The sequence below is a fragment of the Falco naumanni genome, assembly GCF_017639655.2.
Source record: "Falco naumanni isolate bFalNau1 chromosome 20 unlocalized genomic scaffold, bFalNau1.pat SUPER_20_unloc_1, whole genome shotgun sequence".
In the NCBI taxonomy this organism is placed as follows: domain Eukaryota; kingdom Metazoa; phylum Chordata; class Aves; order Falconiformes; family Falconidae; genus Falco; species Falco naumanni.
The window spans coordinates 543,757-556,849 of NW_024427345.1; positions in this window are offsets into that span (position 1 = coordinate 543,757).

Genomic DNA, 13,093 nt, shown 5'->3' on the forward strand with positions numbered 1-13,093 from the left:
CGTACTCCCCACGCTTGACAAAAAGGTCTCATTTTTTCGCTGACATAAGCAGGGCCATTATCAGTTTTTATTGATTGTGGCACCCCCATAACAGCAAAACAACTTGTTAAATGCCGAGTTACATGGAGTGCACGTTCTCCCGTTTGTGCTGTGGCCCATACGAACTCACTATATGTATCAATTGTAACGTGAACATATTTTAATCTACCAAATTCAGGAACGTGAGTGACATCCATTTGCCACAACTCTCTGGCTTTAAGTCCTCTGGGGTTCACACCGATACCTAGACCCGGTCCATGGTGACTGCACGTAGGACAAGCTCGTACAATTCCTCTAGCTTCCTCCGTTGTAATGTCAAACTGTCGATGCAGTCCCCGCGCGTTCTGGTGAAATGTGTTGTGTGCTTCTCGTGCCTTAACAAACTCACTTACAGGAGCCGCTACAGACACGAGCTGGTCAGCGCGCGCATTCCCTTCCCCCAAACCTTCAGACCATTTGTGACTTCTAATGTGTATAATGCAGTAGGGTTGCGTGCGCTGTTGTATTGCTGACAACAGCTGTCTAAGGAGTTCAAACAGCCGTTGATTTTGCACTTCTTTAAGACGAGCATCTTCAATCCGGCTTACAATTCCAGCAACGTGCATTGAGTCCGTTACAATGTTTAATCTCGTATGCATCCATTGGGTACAGACCCATACAACAGCAGCTAGCTCTAAAGTTTGTAACGAATCTCCTGTTTTTGCGGTAAGAATTTGATGGCGCCATTGATTGTTTTCGTACCGTGTTGCTGCTGCTTTTCTTGAGCGTTTTCCTGCATCTGTGTAAACTGTGATAGCATCTGCTAAAGGTTGCTCACTCCGTTTTGGACACTTTAACCAATCATAATTACTAATCCATTTTAATATTGGTGTTTTTAAAGGCTCAACTTTAATCTCTAGAGCTTCACTTAATAAGCTTAACTGTAAAACCGACGAATTCTGCAGCCACCACTCTAAGTCTTCTCTGCGTATTGGTAGATACACAGCATTTGGCTCCATTCCGGTGATTTGTAAAATTCGCATTCTTCCTTTTTTAATGATTTCCGCCAAATTTTGTGTTTTTTCTTGGATGGTGGTCTTTGGTTGCATTTTGGTAAAGATCCATTCTAACACTCTTACAGTCTCCCCCTTTTTCTTTTTGCACTGTGTAAGTGCACTGATAAAATGTGAGGGACCATTTAACACAGGGAGGTCTACAGGAAAAGTAGGGTCAATGCGATCTACTGCACGTTCTACAATCCGGTCACTGAGCTGTTGGATCGTAACGTGTTGCTCTTTAGAAACATTAATAGGGCGAGATGGGTCTGTACCTTTTAACAATGGTCGTAACACGTCTTAATTCATCATTGGTGATGCCTGTTACAGGACGTAGCCATTGGAGATCACCTAATAGCTTTTGAGCATCATTGAGGGTATGTAAATTTTTACGAATAGTTAATTTTTGTGGACTTACTTGTGATTGAGTAATATTCCAGCCAAGATATTTCCATGCGGGTGAACGCTGAACTTTTTCGGTTGCTATGACTAATTTCTGTTTTTCTAGCTGTTGTTGTAAGAAGATTTCCTGTTGTACAGTAAAGGGCTGTTCTTGCGCAAATAAAATATCATCCATATAATGGTAAATAATAACATGGGGCCATGCTTTTCGAATAGGTTGGAGAGCGGCGTCAACAAATAGTTGACACAGGGTAGGGTTATTTTTCATGCCTTGTGGTAACACAGTCCATTCAAATCGCTGGTCAGGTCCCTCTCTGTTTACTGATGGTAATGTAAATGCAAATCGTTGAGTGTCATTGGGGTGTAAATGAATTGTAAAAAAAGCAGTCTTTTAAGTCAATTATTAACAAATGCCATTCGGTGGGTAACATGGCAGGATTGGGAAGACCTGGTTGTAAAGCTCCCATCGCTTGCATTTGTCGATTCACTGCTCGTAAGTCATGTAAAAGTCGATATTTTCCTGATTTTTTCTGAATTACAAATATGGGTGTATTCCAAGGACTGGTCGATGGTTTAAGATGACCTTGTGTTAATTGACCTTGAACCAGTAAATGTGCTTGTCGCAGACTTTCCTTTTTCAACGGCCACTGTCCGATCCAAACAGGCTCTTCTGTTAGCCATTGTAAAGGAATCGGGAAAGTCCAATTGACAGTGACCGTTCCTAGAAAGGTGAATTTGTAGTAAGTATTACTCCCAATTGATTCAATACATCTCTTCCGATGAGTGCGTTTACTCCACTTGGCAAAGGCATAACGGTAACACGCAGAAGTGCTGTTTTCCCGTCGAAGATGATTTGTATTCTTTGTTGACTGCGTTGGACAGGTGCCATTCCTCCTACTCCTTCAACTCCTCCAGGAACATGTCGCAATGGCCAGTAAGAAGGCCACTGACCACGTGCGACGATTGTGATATCCGCACCAGTGTCTAAAAGTGCAGTTTTTTGTCTGTTCCATGTACAAGAATAATTTGGGCAAGTGGTCGTTGGTTCATAGGCATGGTTAACATCGCTAAACCTCCTGTGGAACCAAGACCACTGGTTCCACGATCATGGTTAAAGATTGTTGGCATTTGGTGAGTCAGATGTTGAAGTGGTATTAATTGAGCAATGCGACTACCTTTAGGAATACATATAGGTGGAAAATTTGTTTGCACAATTATAAAAATTTCTCCTTTATAGTCACTGTCGATAAGTCCAGGTAAAATAAAGAGTCCTTTGAGGCCACTTGAAGAACGACCCAGTAACAAAGCTCCATGAGGTTGTTCGTTTATCATGATAGGTCCTTGGACTCCTGTAGCAACTTTTTGTGGACGATTATCAAGTAAGGTAATCTCTATTGCTGTTGCCAAATCCAATCCGAGGCTCCCTCGGGTTGCTGGTCATAAGTTGGTGGCTGGTTGAAGGCGGGAGACGTTGGTTGTTGGTTGGGAAGCTGGTTGGGAAGCTGGTTGGAAACAGTTGTCGGCACGTAAGTTGCCGGAGCCTCTATTGGGGTCGGCGCGCCGCGACTCTTGGCGCTCCGCTTCCCGTTTCCCGAACGCTGACAAGCTGCAGTATTATGATTATTCATTTGACAGTTCTGGCACCATACTTGACGTTCTCGACACTGTCGGCGTATATGACCTGAACATCCACAACGGAAGCATGTGTAGTCTGTTTGTCGGCGTGATTTGTTTTGGCGCTCATCTGGAGGTTTCAGTGGAGCGAGGGCTGCAAATGCTTGTTGTTGAGCTTTGACTAAATTGTCCCCTACTTCTTTAAGCGCTTCAACTAACAGGGCTTGAGGCCCTACAGGAACCCTGCTCATTCTTTCTAACATGGTTTCAATAGAAGCATCTAGAGGAAGAGTAACTAAAATGCCTTTTGTGTAAGAGTTACAATTTTCTAACACACATTGTCTTAACAAAGGTCCCTTCATAAAATCAGATACATCAGCTCGATTAATAGCATCCATAACTCTATCTACAAAAGATGCAAAGGACTCGTCTCTTCCTTGCTTAACTGACATACAAGAGGGTGTAGCTGGTGTAGTTTTAACCTTCTGTAAAGCTTCTCTTGCTAGCCTCATAGATTCTAATAAAACATCTGGGCCGGTCTGCATTTGCATTTCTATAGAAGCAAAGGGCCCAGTTCCCATCAATTGTTCTACAGTTAAACCCGCTAAACGATCATTTGGCGCGCGCGGCGTATGCACAGCCAATTCACAAAGTTTTTGCCAATGAGCTTGCCATAACAGTTGTTGTGATGGTTTTAAAACGAGTCTCATTATATTTTTAATGTCTTCAGGACGAAGCATCCCGCTACCCCAAATATAATTTAACATTTGTCTGGCAGGTTCACCATGCAAACCTGAGTCATTAACAGTACTTCGTAACTGGTTCAATATTTTCCAGTCTAAAGTATGATGTTCTCCTGTCATTATTCCTGCATTATCAACAGTATGGAGGACTGCATAGGCTTGGGGATCAATTTGAGCTACAACATCAAATTCCTTTTGTTCCATCGCTTCTCGGACTATTTTGTCCCAATCGACTCGAATTAGTCGTCGCTGAGGATGAGGGCAAGACGGCTTAGAAGTTTTATTGACTAGATCAATTGGTAACTTTTCCTTATCTGTTTTTACGTTTTTGCCATTTGCCTCCTCTTCCGAATCACTCTCTTGTGATTCTCCCTGCACCTCCTCTTGAGGTGGTGCCGAGGGACAAGCTTTCTCCTCCGGAGGAGGAGAAGAATGATTCGAGGGTCGAGGGACAACAGGAACGGGGATTCCTGAGGCAGGGGGGGTAAAATAGTCACCTCCTGCCGTAAAACGCCCAGCAGTTGGGTCAGACCGCTCGAGTCGGCTGGAAGCAGCTGCTGCCATTTGTTTTTTAACTTTATATCTTTTTAAGCAATTAATAACTTCCCTCCAAGGTTTCATTAATTCCTTAGCAACTTTATCATCATCAATTACCAAATCCCATAAACAATCTCCATAATTACGCCATTCATCTACTTCAAACATATGCTCAGGATCTGTAAAATATCCTTTTGTTTTACCTAAAGCAATTAACCCGGACAGGTTTTTTAAAGGGCCTACCCCCCGCTTTTCTAAAAAGCATTGTAAAAGAGCGAGTGCTACCTCTTTTTCCATAGCGCGCTTAAAACAGTCCTTTTCCTTGATTAAGACGCAGCCTTTTCCCTGGGTAGACACTCACGGACGGCGAACCTTTCCTTGATTAACGTCGGTTCAAGCACGGATCGGGCACGATGCCAGCATCAGTCGATCTTCGCTCCCTGGTCGCTGCTACCAGTGCTTCTCCGTCCTCGCTGCCCGGTGAAGAACAAGGATTGGGGGGTCCCTGTTCGGGCGCCACTTGCGACGAGCGAGGGGAAGCAAGCGGCCGACTCAGCGTGAGTGATAAAGCAAGATTCGATTTATTACGGCGCGATGATGTCTTATATACGGTTTCAGTTAATTACGCCTACTAGTTATTTACTGATTGGCTAAGCTCTAAAGGTTACATTTTCATAAGACTTCCTACTTGGGGTTACAGCGGGTCCGGGTTACGCCTCGTTCTTCATACTTGCTTCCTTAAAGTTTTTTTTCTGTTTTATACAAGGTCAGCATAATCTTATCTCTCTTCTCTCTTTCGCCAGTCTGGCAACTTTCCGCTGCAGCCTGGTTTGGTTCACTCCAGACTGATGCCAAAAGGCCGTGTCACACAGTCCTTCCAGAGAACCGTGGCCGTTCGCTTTCATCCGTTCTGCAACACCATGTCACCTTCCCCAGTCCCTCCCAGTCCTCCCAGTCCCTATGTCACCTTCCCCAGTCCCTCCCAGTCCTCCCAGTCCCTATGTCACCTTCCCCAGTCCCTCCCAGTCCTCCCAGTCCCTATGTCACCTTCCCCAGTCCCTCCCAGTCCTTGTGTCACCCTCGCAGTCCTCCCAGTCCTTGTGTCACCCTCCCCAGTCCCTCCCAGTCCTTGTGTCACCTTCCCCAGTCCCTCCCAGGCCCCACCCCAGTCCCTCCCAGTCCTCCCAGCCCTCAGGTCACCTCCCCAGACTCTCCCAGTCGTTCCAGTCCTTGTGTCACCTTCCCCAGTCCCTCCCAGTCCTCCCAGTCCCTATGTCACCTTCCCCAGTCCCTCCCAGTCCTCCCAGTCCCTATGTCACCTTCCCCAGTCCCTCCCAGTCCTTGTGTCACCCTCGCAGTCCTCCCAGTCCTTGTGTCACCCTCCCCAGTCCCTCCCAGTCCTTGTGTCACCTTCCCCAGTCCCTCCCAGGCCCCACCCCAGTCCCTCCCAGTCCTCCCAGTCCTCAGGTCACCTCCCCAGACTCTCCCAGTCGTTCCAGTCCTTGTGTCACCTTCCCCAGTCCCTCCCAGTCCTCCCAGTCCCTATGTCACCTTCCCCAGTCCCTCCCAGTCCTCCCAGTCCCTATGTCACCTTCCCCAGTCCCTCCCAGTCCTTGTGTCACCCTCGCAGTCCTCCCAGTCCTTGTGTCACCCTCCCCAGTCCCTCCCAGTCCTTGTGTCACCTTCCCCAGTCCCTCCCAGGCCCCACCCCAGGCCCTCCCAGTCCTCCCAGTCCTCAGGTCACCTCCCCAGACTCTCCCAGTCGTTCCAGTCCTTGTGACACCTTCCCCAGTCCCTCCCAGTCCTCCCAGTCCCTATGTCACCTTCCCCAGTCCCTCCCAGTCCTCCCAGTCCCTATGTCACCTTCCCCAGTCCCTCCCAGTCCTTGTGCCACCCTCCCCAGTCCCTCCCAGTCCTTGTGTCACCTTCCCCAGTCCCTCCCAGGCCCCACCCCAGTCCCTCCCAGTCCTCCCAGTCCTCAGGTCACCTCCCCAGATTCTCCCAGTCGTTCCAGTCCTTGTGTCACCTTCCCCAGTCCCTCCCAGTCCTCCCAGTCCCTATGTCACCTTCCCCAGTCCCTCCCAGTCCTTGTGCCACCCTCGCAGTCCTCCCAGTCCTTGTGTCACCCTCTCCAGTCCCTCCCAGTCCTTGTGTCACCTTCCCCAGTCCCTCCCAGGCCCCACCCCAGTCCCTCCCAGTCCTCCCAGTCCTCAGGTCACCTCCCCAGAGTTCCAGTCCTTGTGTCACCTTCCCCAGTCCCTCCCAGTCCTCCCAGTCCTCGTGTCACCTCCCCCATCTCCCCACACCTCATGCCACCTCCCTCCCCAGTCCTCCCAGTTCCCTCCCATGTCCCCACAGTCCCCATGTTGTCACCCCCCCGCCCCCAGCACCCAACCAGGGTGGTCAATGCCTGGGGACACCTCTGTGCCCCCCTGTGCCCCATCACCTTCACCTCCCCCTCCTGCCACCACTGTCCTCTCTGTGTCCCCATGTCCGTCCCCAGGTCCCCCTCTGCCACCTGTGCCACCGCCATGCCCCCACATCACCCTGTGCCACCCCGTGTCCCCCGATGTCGCCCCGTACCACCTATCACCTTCACCTCCCCCTCCTGCCACCCGTGTCCCCTGCGTCCCCATGTCCCACTCTGCTACCCCCTGTGCCACTCTGTGTCCTCCCATGTCACCCTGTGCCACCCCATGTCCCCTCATGTCACCCCTGTGTCACTCCTTGCCACCTCTGTGCTCCTATGTCACCCTTGTGCCACCCCATGTCCCCCCACATCACTCTGTGCCACCCCTGTGCCACCCCTGTGCCACCCCGTGCCCCCACGTCACCCTGTGCCACCCCGTGTCCCCCCACATCACTCTGTGCCACCCCGTGCCCCCATGTCACCCTGTGCCACCCCGTGTCCCCCCACATCACTCTGTGCCACCCCGTGCCACCCCATGTCCCCCCACATCACTCTGTGCCACCCCGTGCCCCCATGTCACCCTGTGCCACCCTGTATCCCCCCACATCACTCTGTGCCACCCCGTGCCCCCATGTCACCCTGTGACACCCTGTGTCCTCCCCCACATCACTCCGTGCCACCCCATGCCCCCACGTCACCCTGTGCCACCCCCGTGTCCCCATGCCTGGGGAGGGGACTCACCCGTGCCCCCGGTGCCTCGTGGTGGCCCCCGCACAGGCCCCCGCTCCCCCCACCCCCCACCGCAGCCAAAAGGTACCAATTAGCCCCGGCCGCCCGCGGGTAATTAAAACCAGCAGCTGCCCCCCCCCGCCCCCCCCCCCCCCCCCGGCTGCCTTGCACGGCCCTTGCACGAGGCCCTGCTGGGGGGGGGGCAGGCAGTGAGGAGGTGTGCAAGGGGGCACCAGGGCATGCAGGGGGGGCATGCAAGGGTTGCACGGGGTGCTGGTGCAAGGGTTACGCACGTGGTTGGTGCAAGGGTTGCACGGGGTGCTGGTGCAAGGGTTACACACGTTTGTGCAAGGGTTGCACAGGGTGCTGGTGCAAGGGTTACACATGTGGTTGGTGCAAGGGTTGCACAGGGTGCTGGTGCAAGGGTTACACACGTGGTTGGTGCAAGTGTTGCACGGGGTGCTGGTGCAAGGGTTACACACGTGGTTGGTGCAAGGGTTGCACAGGGTGCTGGTGCAAGGGTTACACATGTGGTTGGTGCAAGGGTTGCACGGGGTGCTGGTGCAAGGGTTACACACGTGGTTGGTGCAAGGGTTGCACGGGGTGCTGGTGCAAGGGTTACACACGGTTGGTGCAACGGTTGCACGGGGTGCTGGTGCAAGGGTTACACATGTGGTTGGTGCAAGGGTTGCACGGGGTGCTGGTGCAAGGGTGCACATGCAGTTGGTGTGTTGATTGCACAGGGGCTGGTGCCAGGCTTGCACGCCTGCTGTGTGCAGTGTGCTCACAACCAGCACCAGTGTCCCTGTCCCTGTGCATGTGCTCACGCTCACACGAGGAGTGTGTGTGCCAGCACATGCGATGCCCTATGGGCTCCAGGGTGGCACAGGCACCTGTGCACGTGCACACGCGTGTGCAAGGCCTCCAGTGTGCCCCCCACTGCGGGTCAGGCCAACCCACGCCCTGGGGCACCGTGGGACACGGGGTGTCACACCAACACGTGTGTGTGTCCCTAGGGGGGGTTAGGGGTGCTGGGAGACCAGCACGGGGGGGAGGGGGTGGACAGGGGTGGACACAGGGACAGGGACAGGCAGGCACCTCCCTGCCCCCCCCCGCCCCTCCCCGAACACCGGGATCCCCCCCCCAGCGGGGGGCGGGGGGGGCTGGGGGGGGGTGGGGCTGCGTGGGGGAAGCGCACATTAGTGCGCACGAGGCGATGTGAGTGTGGAAGGATGTGCCTGAGTGTGCACAAGCAGGTGTGAGTGTGCCTGAGTGTGCGCAAGTGGGTGTGAGCATGCACGAGGGGGTGTGAACACACACGAACCTGTGTGAGCACACACAGGGGGGTACACATGAGTGTGCACAACTGCGTGTGAGCATGCACAAGTGTGCACGGGTGCACACAACTCCGTAAGTGTGTGAGCATGCAGAAGTACAGATGAGTGTACATAGGTAAAGGCAAGTGTGCGAGGTCATGCACAAGTGTGTGTGACCGAGCCCGACCATGCAATCACACACACATGTGCACACCCTCACCGTGCCCCGCAGCGGCCGGCGTGTCCCCGCGTGCGCAGGCGTGCGAGGGCGTGCGAGGCCTGTACCGGCAGCACCCGCCCAGCCGCATTCCTGCTCCCCCAGCTGCACCCACACCCCCGCCCGGGGTGCGCCACCCCCCCACCCCCCCCGCCACCCCCCCGCCCCGGGGGGCTGGGGGTGCACCAAGGGTCCCCAGGGTCCCCAGAGATGCTCAGTGTGGGCCTGGCACGTGGGGGAACCTTCCTCAGGGGGGTCCTGCTTGGGGATGCACCTTGTTTGCATGGCACAGCCTTGCACGGTGTTGCACGGCATTGCACACCCTTGCACAGAATTGCACAGCGTCACACGGCGTTGCGCAGCATTGCACGGTGTTGCACGGCATTGCAAACCCGTGCGTGGTTTTGCACGGCACCGCACAGCTTTGCCATGCATTGCCTTTCACTGCACAGCTTTGCACAAGCTTTGCACGGCGATGCACAGCTTTGCAAACCTGTGCGTCGTTTTGCACAGCACCGCACACCTTTGCCATGCATTGCCTTTCACTGCACAGCTTTGCACAAGCTTTGCATGGCGATGCACAGCTTTGCAAACCTGTGCGTCGTTTTGCACGGCACCGCACAGCTTTGCCATGCATTGCCTTTCACTGCACAGCTTTGCACAAGCTTTGCACGGCGATGCACAGCTTTGCAAACCTGTGCCGTCGTTTTGCACGGCACCACACAGTTTTGCAATGCATTGCTTTTCATTGCACGGCTTTGCACAAGCTTTGCACGGGGTGTAACAGCACTGCACCCAGTGCCCCAGCAGTGCCCAGCATGCCACCGCGTTGCACGACTTGGTGTGGCTTTGCACGGCGCGCTGTGGCGCTGCCCAGTGCTGTGGCATTGCACAGCGTTGCACGGGATTGCACGGCTTTTCTCAGCATTGGACCACTTTGCACGGCATTGCACAACTTTGAACGGCTTTGCACGGCTTTCCATGGCTTTGCACAGCATTGCAGTGGTTTTACACGGCATTTTGTTCCTCTGTACCGCGTTTGAAGCCCTTGCACGCCCTTGCACACACCGCCCAGTGCCCCCCATCCCCTCCCCAGCTCCCAGCGTGGACCAACCCCCAGTGCCCGCAGCCCCCCCGCCCGCGCCCCAGCGGGGAAACTGAGGCACGGAGGGGGGGGCGCGGGGAGGGGGCGGGGGGGCGCGGGGGGCGGGGGCCGCAGCCGGCGGGGGCGGGGGCTGCCCGCGGGCCCCGGCCGAACAAAGCCGCCATTGAGCGGCGGGGGGGAGGATTTTCCACCCGAACGTTTTTCCATGACCCCATTGGCGGGGCCGCCCCTCCCCCCCCGCCCCACCCCGCCCCCCCGCCCCACCCCGCCCCCCCCGCCGCCGGCTCCCGGGCCCTGGGGAAACTGAGGCAGGGGGGCGGGGGGAGGGCACGCGCGTGCCGGGGCGGGGGGACGCGCGTGGGGCGTGTCCCGGGGGGCGGACGGAGCGGGCGCGCGCACACGTGGCCTTGCACACGCGTGTGCACACGGGCGCTCGCCCCCACCCGCGCCGCAGCGCCTGGTGCCCGCTCGCTTCCTCAGGCACGCGCCTTGCACTGCACGTTTGCACGCGCGCTCGTGCGCTGCCCTGCACGCGCGCGTGCCCACACGGCCGTTCGGACGCGCGGGGCCACGCCCACGGCCCCCCACGTGCTCGGCCTCCCCCCCCTCCCCCCCCCTCACACTCGCGCTCCCCCCCGGGACACGCGCTGCTGCACACTCGTGTGTGTGTGTGTGTGTGTGTGTGTGTGTGTGTGTGTGTGCGTGCGCGCACCCACCCCCCTCCGCCTGGGGACACCCCCCGCACCTGGCGTGGGCGCGTGGGCGTGGGCGTGGCGCTGGGCGTGGCCCCTGCACGCGCCGTCATGTGACCCCGCCCTGAAACCCGCCGCATTTTTTCCCAAACCGCAGGACGACGCCAGCGGGGGGCGGGCGACACACACATGGTGGGGACACATGTGACAGGGACACGCGTGGCGGGGACACACATGGCTGGGACGGGGACACGCGTGGCAGGGACATGCGTGACAGGGACATACGTGGCAGGGACGTGGCGAGGACGGACGTGGCAGGGACAGAGACACATGTGGTAGGGACACACATGGCAGGGACACGCGTGGCAGGGACACGCGTGGCAGGGACAGGGACATGCGTGGCAGCAACACATGTGACAGGGACACGTGTGTCAGGGACGTGTGGTGGGGTTGGGGACACGTGTGGTGGGGCACATATGGCAGGGACATGCGTGGCAGAGGCGTGGCAGGGGCACACATGGCAGGGACGGAGACACGTGTGGTGGAGACATGAGAGTGACATGCATGGCAGGGGACGTGGTGGGGACAGGGACATGCATGGCAGGGGCACACATGGCAGGGACACACGTGGCAGGGACATGTGTGGCGGGGACATGCGTGGAGGGGTTGGGGACATGTGGCAGGGGCACACATGGCAGGGAATGTGTGGCGGGGACAGGGATGTATGTGGCGGAGACACACATGGCAAGGACACACGTGGCAGGGACTGGGACACATGTGGCAAGGGACAGGCATGCTGTGGGGCTGGGATGGTGCCCATGCATGGATGCTGTGTGTGCTGGGTGACACGCTCACACATACATGGTGTGTCCTGGGTGACATGTTTGTGACTGCATGGCATGTCCGAGGTAACATGCTTGCACACACGTGCCATGTCCAAGGTGACATCCATAGCATGGCCAGGGTGACACCCCTGCACGCCGAGGGTGGCACACGCGGCAGCCCTGCACACGCATGCAGCTGGCTGGGGGATGCGGGGTGGGGACACACGTGTGCTACACCCAGTGTGACACATGTGCACACACGTTCCGAAGGGGTGGCAGAGCCCAGCCCCCCCCAGCACCCTCTGTCCCCCCCACTGTCACCCCCTTTGTGGCCTGCTGCCCCCCCAGCTTTGTCCCCCCTCCCATGGCCCTTGTGTTCCCATGTCCTCCCGTGTCCCCTGTGCCCCCCCATGGCCCCTGTGTCCCATGTCCCTTGTGTCCCCCCATGACCCCCCACATCCCCCATGTCCCCTGTGCCCCCCCATGTCCCTCGTGTCCCCCCATGACCCCCCACATCCCCCATGTCCCCTGTGCCCCCCCATGTCCCTCGTGTCCCCCCATGACCCCCCACATCCCCCATGTCCCCTATGCCCCCCCATGTCCCCCCACAACCCCTGTGTCCCTTGTGCTCCCCCATGTCTCCTGTGTCCCCTTACCCCAGTGTCCCCTGTGCCCCCCCATGTCCCCATGTCCCCCCGTGTCCCCCTACCCCAGCGTCCCCTTGCCCCTCCATGTCCCCCTGTGTCCCCCATGTCCCAGTGTCCCCATGTCCCCCCACATCCCCTGTGTCCCCCTACCCCAATGTCCTTCATGTCCCCCTGCATTCCTCATGTCCCCTGTGTCCCCTGTGCCCCCCATGTCCCCCTGTGCCCCCCATGTCCCCGCACAGTGCTGTGGGGACCCGCTGGGGGTGGCATGAGCCCCCCCATGGGAGGTGGTGCGGGGGGGCAGGTGGCAGCAGGGCAGCCCCAGCCCCCGCACCCATGGGTGCTGCCACGTGCGCGGCCCCCCCCCCCCACCGGCCCGCCGGGGGATTTACGGCCCAAAGCCGCTGAGCGGGAGGGGGGGGGGGGAGGGGGGGGGCGGGGGGCCGGGCCGCCATGGGACTGGGCTGGCCGGGACCCCGGCCTCACCGCCGCGGGGAGACCCCCATGGCCTGCGCTGCCTGCTGCTGCCCCCCGCCCCCGCCCCCACCCTGCCCCCTCTGCTGCCCCCAGTGCCACCCCCCCTGCTGCGCCCTCTGCTGCCCCCCGCCCTGTCACCCCCCACCCCGTTACCCCCAGTGCCACCCCCCGCCCTGCTATGCCCCCCCCTGCTGTGCCCCCCCCTGCTGTCCCCCCCCCTTGCTGCCCCCCCCCTTGCTGCCCCCCTCCCTGCTGCCCCCCCCCCTGCTGCCCCCAGTGTCACCCCCCACCCTGCCACCCGCCCCCT